Genomic DNA, 13,439 nt, shown 5'->3' with positions numbered 1-13,439 from the left:
TTTTTTTTTTAAAGATTTTATTTATTTATTTGAGACAGAGAGAATGAGAGAGAGAGAGCACATGAGAGGGGGGAGGGTCAGAGGGAGAAGCAGGCACCCTGCCGAGCAGGGAGCCTGATGCGGGACTCGATCCAGGGACTCCAGGATCATGACCTGAGCCGAAGGCAGTCGCTTAACCAACTGAGCCACCCAGGCGCCCACTATCCATATTATCTTGATTTGAAATCTTTCTATTCGTTCCTTGTGAATGTTGATTATTCTAGTGACTGTCATAGAGCAGCCTTGGACAAAGCTGTCCTTTGGTGGCTGGATAGGGAATGTATTTGTAATTTTCTTTTTGTTATCTGCATTTACAAATTTAAAAAAGGAACATGAATTTCTTTTATAATAAGAAAAGTCAGGAAGAATTGGAGGCTTGGAGGCCCCGCGCACAGCTCGTACCTTAATTTAGCACTTACTTCACTCCTGGTTGTATAATAAGCTGTTTACCGTTTGCCTCCCTTGAGGGCAGATACGGCTTATTCATCTGCTGTCCTCCCTACTCCTGTGGAGTGTGCCAGGCATACTGGAGCTCCGGCGAACAGGCGAGCGGCCCCTCCAGGGCTGCGGCTGAGGCTGCAGAGGAGAGGGTGGGTTCCGAAGACCCTCATGTGCCTTCAGGCTCACAGAAGGACGAGCGTCTTCTTCGGGGCCGGGCCCTGGGTAGTGACGCGCCCTGCCGGGGCATCTGGGCTGCCCTCCGTGGGAAGCTGGGTGGGAGCTCAGGGGCAGTTATTTATGGTGGCTCCAGCCAGGGTGCCCATGGCAGGCGGCACCCAGCTGGGGAAGTAATTAGAGTGCTGCCAGGAGCAGGAAGCAGGGAGAGGCTTGGAGGCTCCGGCTCTCTTTCCAGAGAGATATAAATAGCCGGTCTGGTGGTGGAGGTGGAGAGCAGTATGCACAGGAATGGAGGTGGGGGCAGCCAGTGCCTGGAGGGCGGGGGTGGGAGCTGTCTTCTCGGGCTTGTCTGTCAGTCTGGTTTGGGAAGGCGCAGGTGGTCTATGCCAAGAGGGTACCTGGTTGAAGTCCTCCTTCCCCTGCCTGGGGTTCCCCCATCTGTCCCTATGAGACTAGCCTGTCAAAGTTCACGTTCCTGCTTGGGTCTCAGACCCCTAGTGGGCGCACCGTGGAAGTCACATAGACCTGTGGTGGTCCCGCTTCCTGCCTGGAACTTTCTCCAAGAAGCTAGTAAGGGTCAGGGTGGGATTCCAGAGCCCAGGATCATTTTTAGCATTTCCAAGGGAACAGTCCCTGCTGGTGCTGGGCAGCTCTGTGCCTGACTCATCTGAAAACACTTTATAAATAACCGGAGGAGGGACGTGGGCTGTCCGTTCTCATGCCCCCCCATGCTCCGCAAGCAGGTTGCAGGTACTGAGGGCCCCAGAGCTTCCTAGATGTCAGAGCAGAGCCCCAACTCTGGTCGGGAGCCAGGGCCAGGGATGCTCTGGGAGGACTGTCAACTTCTGGTGATTGGCACTGCAGTGATTCTGGGGCCCCAAGGAGTCCTCCATTTGGCTGTGATGTTGTCAGCACCCCCACTTTCTGTAGGGTGCATTGGGGATTGCTGGCTGGCCAACTGAGCCAGTATGGGCTAAACTTGCTGGATGACCTGGGACAAGTCATTTTCCTCCTCTTGGTCTTGGAGCCCTCATTGGTAAAGTGAGAGGGTTGAACTAGGCGAGTTTGAAGGTCCTGTCTAGTGGTTACATTTTTGGCTCTGTGTCTGGCTCATTGTAAGTGTGGATGAGTGGCAGATGGGAGTGGGGGGCAGGGGGATGAGCAGTGACCCACATCTGGAGCCTGTGTGCTGGACAAGGAGAATCTCTCTCACTGCTCCAGGTAGACACTTGGAGCTCTCAGGCCAACTGTCCAGGCCTCTGAAAGGTGTGCTTAGATAGGGCCTGATTATTGTCCCTGAGGACTTGTTTCACCACAGAAACCCTACTAGGACCTGGGAAGCTAATATCAGCTTGGCATATACTGTGCTCTTCTGCTAGAACATTTCTAACTTGTGAGGTAGTGAGCTCCCTGTCCCTGACTGAATGTAAGGATGTGGAGGAAGGGACTCCTCGCTGAGTGAAGAGCTGCAGTTCAGTAGTTCCTGATGTGGCAGGGCGTCAGGATCCTGGAGGAGTTTGTTCACAATACCTGCTGAGTGGGCCTCCCAGGGGTGGGGGCTAGGTGTCTCTGAGCTACCTGGCCCTCCTGTCAGCCGTGCTGCTCACCTCAGAAGGCTGGGGCTAACTAGAACCCAGCTTCCCTTACCTTAAATGCGGCATGCCATTCAGGTTTCCAGTTCTTTGCAACCACAGACGCAGGGACAGTAGATGAAAATCAGCTACCCCAGGAGACCATGAATGGGAAGCTGAATCAGCTGGCTTGGTATCTGCCCAGAACCCAGACAGATGGCTTCCCTGGAGACCTCTGAGGACATGGCTAGCAGGCGTCATGCTTTTGGGGATTATGCACTGGAAAGGTTTGGAGGGAAACAGAACCAGAGGGCCTTCACCAGGACTCTCTGCTCTGTCAGCTAGTCGGGATCAGACTCAGCCCCTGCCGAGTGGGAGGCCGGTGCAGGAGGAAGACCAGGGCCACCGGCAAGCCCACAGCCCCGATCAGACTCCCTGCTCCTCCTCGCTCACCATGCGACTTCGAGCTAATCCCTTATGCTGTCCCAGCCTCTCGTTTGCAGAGTGAGGGAGCTGGACTTTCCAGTCCTCCCCGACCCGACATGTTAAACAATGCCTTGAAAGACCAGCAGCGGGGACATTTGCCTAGCTTCTCGCATCAAACATTGTTCTGACCTGCTTTGTGGTGGTGCAGCCTTTCCTCCGCCTTATTTCCCACACGAGCCCTGCCCTTTTTGATTTCCCAGTGTCTGCTGGAAGTGTGGAAGTGGCCGGCTTGGCCTGTCAGGCGGGAAGGCCTTGCGGCAGTGGCGCCAAAGCTGTGGGTGGGAGGGAAGGAATGAGCCTGTAGACATAGGCAGGCAGTGGGGACGGGCCTGGGGGCCACGTGTGGTGGGGGCTTCTCAGTGGGAGGCCGGGGCCAGGTGACTGCCAGGAAGCTACAGGCACTGCCTCCGAGCTAGGCCTCTGGCCAGGAGGGGGATTCCGGGTTAATGGTGGTAGGAGTCCCCACGGGGTATGAGGCCAGGAGCACGGTGGCCAAGTGCCAATGTACGAGACGCTTCTGAAGCCAGGCCTGGGTGAGGGATAGGGGTGGGCCATGAGGCGTTCGTGCCATGTCCAGAGGGCACGCCTAGGGCCAGGCCTTACACGTGCATTATTTCTAGTTCTCAGTGGCCCTTTCCAGAGGACATCATGTGCCCCAGTTTACAGACGATGAAGCAAGGCCCAGGCTAAACAGAGGGCTCCCTCTGCATCGTGTACCTCCTCTTCTGTTGTAAGCATCGTTCTCCAAAAGCATGATGGCACCTGTCAGCCTGAGGGCCCGCGCCTATCTGTCCCAGGTCAGTGCTGTGTGCACTTAAATGAATATGTATGGAGGAAAGGTGCTTTAGAATAAAATTGCACCGGAGAAATTGGAAATGTCCTAGGATAGCCCAATACAGTGTCTGCAGGATTTTGAACCTGGTTGCAAAACCGTTGGGGAAATGTGCGGAAGAAGCGCTGCCCCCGGCCTTGAGTTTGTGTGGTGTTCAGGAGGCTAGCTGTGGGATGGTTGCAGTGCTGGTATTTCCAGGAAGAAGACATGGACCACCACGCTGCAGGCAATCTGGGAGGGCCCCCCCCCAAAGAAGCAGAGCTTGAGTTGTCTCTCAAAGGATGAGTTGGAGTTTGCGTGGCAGTTAGGAGTGAGAAAAGAGCATTCTAGGCAGTGGAACAGCATGTGAAGAAAGCTCGGAGGCCTAGAGGCTGTGGAGTTGGGGAAATGGGGGTAGCTGGATGGGGCTGGTGGATGGGGGTGTAAGTGGGGGGTATGAGAGACAGGGTTGGACAGGTGAGCGGGACCAGATCAGGGACGGGGAATGTCTGTGTGACTTTCTGACTTTGGCTGAGTCTCTGTTTCCTTAACTGTAAGATGGGAAAAATAAGGCCCTCTCTGTACAGGGTTGCTGTGAGATTTAAACTAGCTAATGAAATAAAATGAGTGGCACTGGGCCTGACACAGGTTGAATAACTGGTATTGTTATTGTAGTTGTTAGTGCTGATGATGGTGATGGTAATGAGAGTAATAACCAGGCTTTCCAGTTCCACTTTGGTCTATTCTTAACACAGCAGCAAGAGTGATTCAGTGAAAACACAGGGTAGATCATGTCCCTCCTTTGCTCACAAATCTTAGGGGCTCCCAGAAGCCACGGGCTTTGTGATAGTCTCCCAGACCCTACATGGCCTGACCTTCCTCTAACCTCTTCCCGCACGTCTGATGCGGCTTCCCATCACCCCTCTCTAGGCACACTGGCCTCTTTGCTGTGCCTTGAACATGCCAGGCTACTCCTGCCTCAGGGCCTTTGCACTTGCTATTTCTGTTTACTGAACTGTTCCTCCTCAGAAATCCATATGGCTCACTTCCTAGCTCCTTCAGATCTTTACTCAAATGTCCTCTCCTCAGTGAGGTCTTTGGCTAAGCTATCTAAAATTGCCAACTGCCTCCCCTCCCCCACACTGGCACCCCCTATCTCCGTTCCCTCCTTTATTTCCCTTCTCTACACCTATCACCTTCTAACAGACTGTGTATTTGTATTGTGTATTGCTCGTCACTCCCAGTGGAACAGAAGCCCCACGAGGGCAGGGCTTTTGTCTGTTTCATGCCCTGCTGTATCCCTAGCACTAGCTCAGAATTGGTGTTCAATAATACATGTTGTTGTTGTTTATATTATTGTCTCTGGAGCATGGAGGGTAGCAAGGAGGGGCTGGCCTTCCTTGCTGGGAGTGACGACCCATGACCAGGGGCCTCCGAGCTCACCTTGCTTCTTCAGAAAGGTATTTCTTCAGTCCCTCCTGTCTCTCTGGCAGAAGCCCAGGAGCTGTAGGCTTCTAGTTAACAACCTCATCCCTCTGTGCAGGCCTGCCCACTTATTTCAAAACACAGTCCCCTCCACTTGCTCAGGGGCTCCCTCCCTGCCAGAAAACTCAGTGCACTCAGCAGGGGTGGATGGTTGGCAGCCTGTGTCCTGTCTTTTTCCAGAGGCAGTTCCCTAGGTCCCAAAGCAATCCAGTGCCTGGGAGCTCCAGAGCCTGTGTGGCCTGATTTAGATCCCGGGGGCAGGGCCCCAGCTGCAGCCCTCCCCATGCGGCTGGAACCCCCCTCCGAGACCTCTCCGAAGCTTCCCTGGCCTTATGCATCCCCACTCTTTTTAGATCCCTGGGCTGAGACCCATGGGAGAAAAGTGCCACAGTCACTCCGGTCACTCCATCACTCTGCTGGGCCGGGCTCCTCCTCCTGTAGGAGTACCTCCCCAGGGATCTCTGAGGTGCCCTCCCCTCCCAATAGCCCTGGTCCCAGCCCCTACTAAAACTCGCTGACTCCATGTCCCACTTGCTTATGGCCAATTGGAGTGGCTGACAGTCTGATACATTTCCTGTTTACAGTGTCCCCTCTGGGACCTTCAGAGATGTAATGCTTTAATTCTGAGGTGTGGCTAATGGAACTGCAGGCTGTCAGGTGGGATTTTGGAATACATGGGCCTTTAGTCTCTGAATTCCCACCAGGGCAATGGAGACTTACTGGAAAGAGGACAAGATCTGGTTTAAGACAGATGGGGATTGGACAGACTTTCCTACTTAGCTGTGTCACCTTGGGCAAGTTGCTTACCCATCTGAAAAATGGGATAGTGAAGGTACCACCTTTCTCCTTGGGGGGCTGTGAGGATTAAGCAAAAGAATATAGATGAGGCCCTTAGCTCTGGGTCATGCAGAGTGAGGGCCAACAAATGGGATGCTAGTGCAGCTGCAGGATGCAGGGTCTGTCCTCTTCCTGCTGAGCGCTGAGCAGGCGGGACCCAGCCATCCCTGGCCTGCCCAAAGCAAGGCAGGGGCCAGCTGGTACCCTGGAGCCTGTCGTGGCCACGAGGTGAGGGCTCCTCCCCAAGGCCTAGCTTCTGTCTGGCTGTGGATCTCTATGCAGGACTGGGGCCACGGGGGCAGAGGGGACCATCTCCACCTGGTCCTTCTGGCTGGCTCTTTCTGCTCCCCCAAGACAGGGCCCCCGCTGAGGTAGGCTGGCCACCCTGGGGCCTGTGAGGGAATCCCTGCCCATTGTGTTGGCCAGACCCTTTGCCACTCAGTGGCTTCAATTTCAGAAGCTTTGGGAAGATTCCGATTTCCTGCTGTCTTGTGTATAGAATGACCCGAACGAGGGAAAGAAATCCAGACATACATGAGGAGCAGCTGTGAGACTGGAAAATTTCCAAATAGCAGGGTGTCCAGCCTGGTAAAGCCCTTAGGCTCATGAGGCCCACCCTCCTCTTTTAGATGATGGAGAACTTGACGTCCAGAGAGGGACTATGACCTGTCGAGTGTCACACAGCTAGGAAGACGCAGAGCTGGGATTCAAACGCAGGTTTCCTAACTGTTCATCCAGTGCTGCCTGCACCGCACCCCACCAGCCAGACCCCGAGCCTGGAATCCAGTTGCCTGTGGCCACAGAGCCCGAGCAAGCACCAGTATACCACGCTGCCATCAGCTCACTTCTTCCCCTCTAACAGCTGACCCCGGCCTTCTAGAGTGAGGCCATCATACTTGTAGAGTCTCCCAGGCTTGGCTTAAGATGGGCTTAAATGCCTGTGGGGTGGCGCCCCACTCCTTCTGTTAGGAAACCGCTGTCCAACCTCAGAGCTTTCACTGGGAGGGAATGGTTCCTGCCACTAAGCCTAAAATTCCCATCGGATTCCATTTCACGTAATTACACCCTCTCGTGTCCTCCGCAGCGCTGCTCCCCCCTCCCCCATAGGGCTCCACACCCTTAGAGTCTTGCATGCAATTATCCTATTCGGCTCAACTTGGCAAAGCCCAGAGGTGGGTCTTTTCATTTGTTACAATTATTCCGTTTCCCCCGTTCCTGCATTGTTTCAGACATTTCATCTCGGAACAACCTCCAATTTCAGGGTCTCCTTCTGGACTGGTGGTTGCCAAGAACGCAGCGCGGCAGTCAGGAAAGATCCCCTTAGGAGCAGATGGAGGAAGGGAGGGTCCTCACTGGGCAGAGTGTGTCCAGGCTGCCACTCACAGGGGCATCCAGAAGGCCTTCCCTCCTCCCTTCCCGGATACCCAGGGCTGCCTGAATACCAGTCTGAAGGCAGAGGGGGGCTTAGCAAACATCCTTCTGGGCACAGAGGGGGTGGATGGAGCCCTCTTGGAGCAGGGATGTGAGTTTGGACCTGCCTCTGTGTCTCCCCTGTCAGCCTGCTCTCACCACCCTGGTCCACCTTTTTATTCCTTCAGCAAACATTTATTAATCACCTGCTACTTGCCTAACCTAGAGCTAGGAAGTGTAATACTGTGGTAAACAAGAGGCATATCATCTCTGCCCCCAAGGAGCTTACGTTCTAGTGCCTGAGAGAGGCGACAAACATGCAGAGCAACAGATGAAGGTAAACATGTGAGGTGCAAGGTGGTCAAGAGCAGAGTCCAGGGACAAAGAGGGAGAGGGGCTACTGGAGTGGGAGATCCAGGAAGGCCCTGAGCAAGTGGCATTGAAGCTGCTGCCCTCCAGACTTCTTGTTTAATTAAATGTCTTTATTGCCCAAACCATGTTCGTAGGATAATCTTTTGCAGCCCAAACATCCCGGGTGATAGGGGTGACTTTGTGTGGATTTCTTTCTCTTGCTTTTTTTCTGTTACTCTGTTCTCTCTTTTTGTGCTCCTCAAAATCACATTCTCAGAAGAGTCAGTAATGTAATTCCTGTCAATCCTGTTCCTCTTGAACTTTCTAGAATACCTGACACTGTTCATTCAGGCTCCCAGAGGACTCTGCCTCCTCAGGCTTCTGTGATGTTCCAGGGTGTTGGGTCTCAGTCTGACACCCTTTTCTTCTTGCACTGATTCCTTCCCACCACAGTCTACCTTTGCTGAATACCTTTTCAGACTAGGAGCTGAACTTGTCTATTTCCAGAGGTCATTTTATTTACTACTTACAAGAATCCTGTGACAGCATTTTTATCCTCACTTTACAGATGGGGAACCTAGGCTCCGTGAGGTTAATGAACCTGCCCGAGGCCATCCAGTTAGTAAGTGACACAGCTGGGATTTGAACTGAGGTGTCTTTGACTTCAATTGCATCATCTTGCCCCAGGACAGTCAGTCTCTTTCTCATGGCTCTCTTTATCCCTCTTCCAAGGTCAAGTGACCCATTCTTACGGCGTCAACTATGACTTCTATAGAGAGATGCCCCAAGTCTTAACCCATAGTCTTTCGCTTAGTCCTAAAAAATCATGGAAGCCTCTCCTATCCTTTACACCTGGCCTGTGTAGAGTTACCTAATCTGCCTTCGTGATTTCTGACCATGGCATCTCCCAGCCATGGTGATGGATGGACAGTCCTGTGTTCTCTTTGTCTACCCCCCACCCCCGTTCATCTCATGTACTCAGTCAGAAGCAGTGGCCTGTGGCGACTCCATTTAAAATGTTTCTTGAATATGTCCCTTTGCCCTCATTCCTTGGCGGTGACCCATCTTCTCCCCTCTGTCTAGCACAATAGCTTCCTTCCTGCTTCAGCCCCTCCCCTCTATTCCCTCCCTGAGATGGTCCCAGATGACCCGCTCCAGTACATTGCTTTCCTTATGCTCCTCACTCTCTGGGCTCCCTCGTAGGCTCCCCATTGCCTCACTCTAATGGCTCTGTGTTATCTGGCTCCAGCCTTGTCTCTCTGGAGTAGTGCCAATCAGCCGCATGGTCTGCTGTTTCACACGCACCTCCCCAAGACTGCCTGGTTCCCATCTAAATAAGAAACACCTCATCTTTCAGAATCCACCTCTGGTCTGTTGGGCCAGGAGCAGGATCCATTCACCAGACCCCTGGGATCTCTCCCACCTCAGCTTTCCCATGATACTTATTGTCTCTGTAGGTCACTGGGGCACCTGTCATCTGCTCACTGTGTCATGGTGTCTAAGCTGGGTTTCCCAAACAGACTGCAAAGTCCTTTGCAATTGGAACCATGCCTCTCCCTGCCTGAGGCTCAGTGTTGGAGAACTGGATGGAGACATCCTTTGTCCTATAAATCAACCTACCTTCCTGTACAAGTATTGCTTGAACATCTATTATGTCCCAGGTACTATGCTGAGTGCCGAGAATGCAGCTGAGGAGACAAAGTTCCTGCCCTCAAGGGGCTTATGGTCTAATAGGGAAGATAGACAAATAAATTTTAGAAAATATGATTGTTTTGTAGGGCAACTATAGGATGCTCATAATAGGGGCATTTAACCACAGCTAAAGTGCCAGGGAAGGCTTCCCCAAGGAAGTAAATTTTATTTTTTATTTTATTGTATATTTTATTTTTTACAGTTCTCAATTTTTTATTATTAGATTCAATAAAGAATAACATTTTGATGAATGTAATCAGAACAAACAAAATGTATGGAAAAAGAAAATAACTGTTCTACCCAAGGTAGTGAATTTTAAATTGGGACCCGAGAAGATTTATCCAGGTGAAGAGGAGGGAAAGAATGTTCCAGGCAGAGCCTGTATGAAGGCTCAGAAGTGACACAGAGTGTAGCGTAGTTGAAGGGCTGAGAACGGAAAGTCTGAGACACCTGCGGTTGGCCTGGAGGGTGTGAGGCAGAGAAGTGCTGAGCAGAGGCTGGGAAGGATGGGCAGGGGCCACATGCGCTGGGCCTGGGAGAAACAGGAGCCTTGGCTGTTGTGGCCTTGATGAAGAGACGGTGATGCCTTTTCAGCTAAGGAAGCTATAGATCCAGGGAAATATCAGGGGGCCCAGAAGGAGCAGAAATAGATGACACAGAGGCAGGGAATGGTGAAGTGGCTGACAGAACTCTGGACCATGGAAACATTCCAATCACTGGAACCTGCCCTGTGACCTGGCCAGTGGTCAGGAATTCCAAAAGCTCTGTAGGAGTTTACCAGGCAAAGCACGGTAAGATGAAATCCATGAGAGGTATCTATAAAGCCCCGTGTTGGGAGTGGGATGGTTCAGGAAAGCCTTCCTGGGACGGGTGGGCTTTGAGATGCAGCTGGGAGGTGGGACTCATAGTGTGGGGTGTTTGGGCTCAGGACTGCGTTCTCTTCTTCCTGGCAGTGTCCAGGGCCCAGGCCGTGGCTCATGGCCTCTGGCTGTGGGGCCCATGGCGGCTGTCACCCTTGAGGAAAGCATCTCTGTTCCTTGCACAGTAGCAGCTGTCCTTGGGGTAGGGAGCTTGGCAGTTCTCGACACTCCTTTCCCACCTAGCCCCCACCAACCTAAGCCAATAGCTACTTTCTTTCCAAGGCAATTGGACGGATTTATCCAAACACGCAAAACCACTAAGTGGGTCTGAACTGAGGTCTTGATCTATTATAGCACCCCCCCCATACCGTCCAGAAGCATTCTGTATCATCTCTAAAATAAAATTTTCTTTTCTTTTTTTTTTTAAAGATTTTATTTATTTATTTGACAGAGAGAGAGCGAGCAAGAGAGCACAAGCAGGGGGAGTGGCAGAGGGAGAGGGAGAAGCAGGCTTCCCGCTGAGCAGGGCTCCATCCCAGGACCCTGGGATCATGACCTGAGCCGAAGGCAGATGCTTAACCGATCGAGCCACCCTGGTGCCCTGTTTGTTTGTTTTGCTATAAGTCCTTGTCCCTGGTTGGAATTTTAAACTAATTGCATGTATTACTTTGATAAAAATAAAAATTAAGTTCAAATAGTACTGTAACTATATTGGGAGGTGAGGGTGGCAGTGTGAGCTAAGTTCTCTTCTGTCAGGGTGGAAAACGGGACAAGGTTTCTAATGTTAATAAATCAAGATATAGAAGTACAGGCATCTCATTTAGCAATGTAAAGGCAACTATTGGAAGAATTTAAAGGAGAAACAGCTAAAAGAGTGAAAAGTCATTTCTTCTAGGGGAAAAACAATGGAAGGTGGGAAGAGAGAGTAGGCAGGGGACGCTTGCCCTTTATTATAAACCTTTTGGTACGTTTGGATTTTTAAAACCATGGGCATGTGTTACTTTGATGATTAAAAAGCCTTATTCTACTGAGCGCTGGGGGTAGTGAGCAGGGGGGTAGCGGCGGCCCATGGGGTATCTTCGGGGCTTTACTTTGATGATTAAAAAACCTTATTCTATTGAGTGCTGGGGGTGGTGGTGGCCCCTGGGGTGTCTTGGGGGCTGCTGTAGAGAGTGGGGGGTGGCGGGGGAGGTAAGCTGTGCCTCCCTTTCTTTTATTTGTTTTATATCTCTGGCTTTCATGCAAGATTTTGTTTGAACAAAGGGTTCTGTAGTTGAAATTGGTTTAAACTTCATGATCTCTTTTGGCTCTCATAATTAATGATGCTTTACGAGCACTGGTTACTCTTTATGCTCAGGCCTGTTTACTTCCTCAGGGAGTCGCCATCCCTTAGAAGCCTTGCGTCTTCTCCCAGCTGGCTATGGTTTGCAGTGATTGGTGAATTTGTGGCCAGTTTGCTTGGCGTGGAAGTGACACCTGCAGTCAGTCATTGGGTGCTTCCTACTTTAGAGGGCCCCTGGAGGCCCTGGTAGAGCAGGGGTCCTCTGAGTACTCTGCCTGGCCCCCGGCACGGGGGCTGTTGTAATGGCAGGTGAGCATTTCGGCTAATGCAGTAGCTGTGAGTTCTCATAGACTCTTGCCTCCCACTCTGCCTCCTCTAGGGGAGGGAGGGAGAGAGAGAGAGAGAGAGGGAAAGGGAGAAAGTGGGGGAGGGAGAGAGAGGGAGGGGGGGAGGGAGAGGAAGAAAGGGGGCAGAGGGAGAGGGAGAGGAGAGAGAGGAGAGAGGGAGAGAGAGAGAGAAGTAGAGGGAGACTATGAATGAAGTCAAGAAAGGGAGGCAACTCCCCATTAGCTTAGTCACCTCCTAGTGACTGCACTTCTAGACACGTGTCACTGTTTGCCTGTTCTGGTACTATTTTTAGGGCGGGTCCCCTCCATTCATGCTTCTGGGGCCTTTGCAGTCATCCCTGTTGCTGCCTGGCAGCTGCTTTCCTGAGTTTTCAGGTTCCAGAGGTTCTGTGTTCCCAGGCACCTTTCATGCCTTCCTGCCTTTGCACGCTGTGGTTTTTTTTTTTTTTAAGATTTATTTATTTATTTATTAGAGAGAGAGAGCAGATGGGGGAAGGGCAGAGGGAGAAGCAGACTCCCTGCTGAGCAAGGAGCCCAATGTGGGACTCTATCCCGGGACTCCAGGATCATGACCTGAGCCTAAGGCAGTCGCTTAACCAACTGAGCCACCCAGGCGCCCAGCCTGGCGTAGAGTGCTCAGTAGCTGCTGACTGAGTTAAATGAAACACAATTGCTGATCTTTCTGTGCTTTAGGAAATCTTGCTTGGCCTAGAAGAAATGTTGCTGTGGGAAGGTCTCCAGCAAGTCATCTCCATTAATCTTTTCCTGTTTTCCTCTTGAAAGACGAGACTCAGAAGAGTCAGGTAACATCTAGAGAAAGCCTCCTGTACTTGGAAGGATCCTATCAGGGGAGGGATAATTATTTTACTGATCAGAGAACCGAGGTTCAGAAATATTGCGACTTGCTGATGGTCACATAGTAAATTGAGCCAGAGGCTGAAATCCATGTCATCTGACTCCAGGGACACTTTCCTACCACACACTTCCTCATAGTCCCCACAATGTGCTCTGAGATCACACCATTAAAGACTTTCCAGACCACAATTTCCCCCTCAAGCATTCATGCAACCAGTTTCCTTCCAGATCCAAGGGTTGAGAATCTTTCTGTCTCCCCTTCTTTTTCATTTCCCTGAGATTTGCTAGCTCTTTCCCCGTCTCCTCTGCAGTCTACAGGAGTTCATTTCTCTCTCCTCTTTTTCCAGATATCATAATTTCCAAATCTTTCAGTTGGTTTCTTTTTCTGACTATGGTCCTTTTTTTGGAGACTTTCCAACGTAGCTGCAGATTGGAGGATGATAACAATGAATTAGTTAGTAGATCTTCTTTGATGTTATTTTGTGGGTGAACTCATTAATTTATGACAAAAACATCAAAGAGCTCGGCTCCTGCATTGGACTGGCTTGTCCTACGGCAGCTGGATAATAATGATTAGTTGGATTGAATCTCAACGTCTTCTTCTGCTTCAAGAATTAAAGTCCAAATGATTGGGGTGTGGGAACATCCCATCCTGTAGCATCCCATTGGCTTTGAGCCAGTACAGAATGAAACTCCCCACTCCAAATGTGGATCTCTCTCTCCATGGTCTCCACTTTGATGCCTCTAAGCCTTGAGATCTGTCATGATTAGTAGCAACTATGGAGGCAGTGTGGG

General features: G+C 51.3%; 1 long non-coding RNA gene across 1 annotated transcript in view; it reads left to right on the top strand.

Annotated features, from left to right (window-relative positions):
- LOC145722161 (uncharacterized) overlaps positions 1-13,439 on the top strand; it is a 29,618-nt gene that overhangs the window by 12,651 nt on the left and 3,528 nt on the right. Inside the window, exon 2 of the long non-coding RNA XR_014146235.1 lies at positions 3,335-3,511. This is a non-coding gene — a long non-coding RNA (uncharacterized LOC145722161). The remainder of the gene's footprint in view (positions 1-3,334; positions 3,512-13,439) is intronic.

Source organism: Leptonychotes weddellii, chromosome 6 (genome assembly GCF_054177405.1).
Source record: "Leptonychotes weddellii isolate Sample4059 chromosome 6, ASM5417740v2, whole genome shotgun sequence".
NCBI classification, from domain to species: domain Eukaryota; kingdom Metazoa; phylum Chordata; class Mammalia; order Carnivora; family Phocidae; genus Leptonychotes; species Leptonychotes weddellii.
This window is presented reverse-complemented; position numbering and strand designations above follow the sequence as displayed.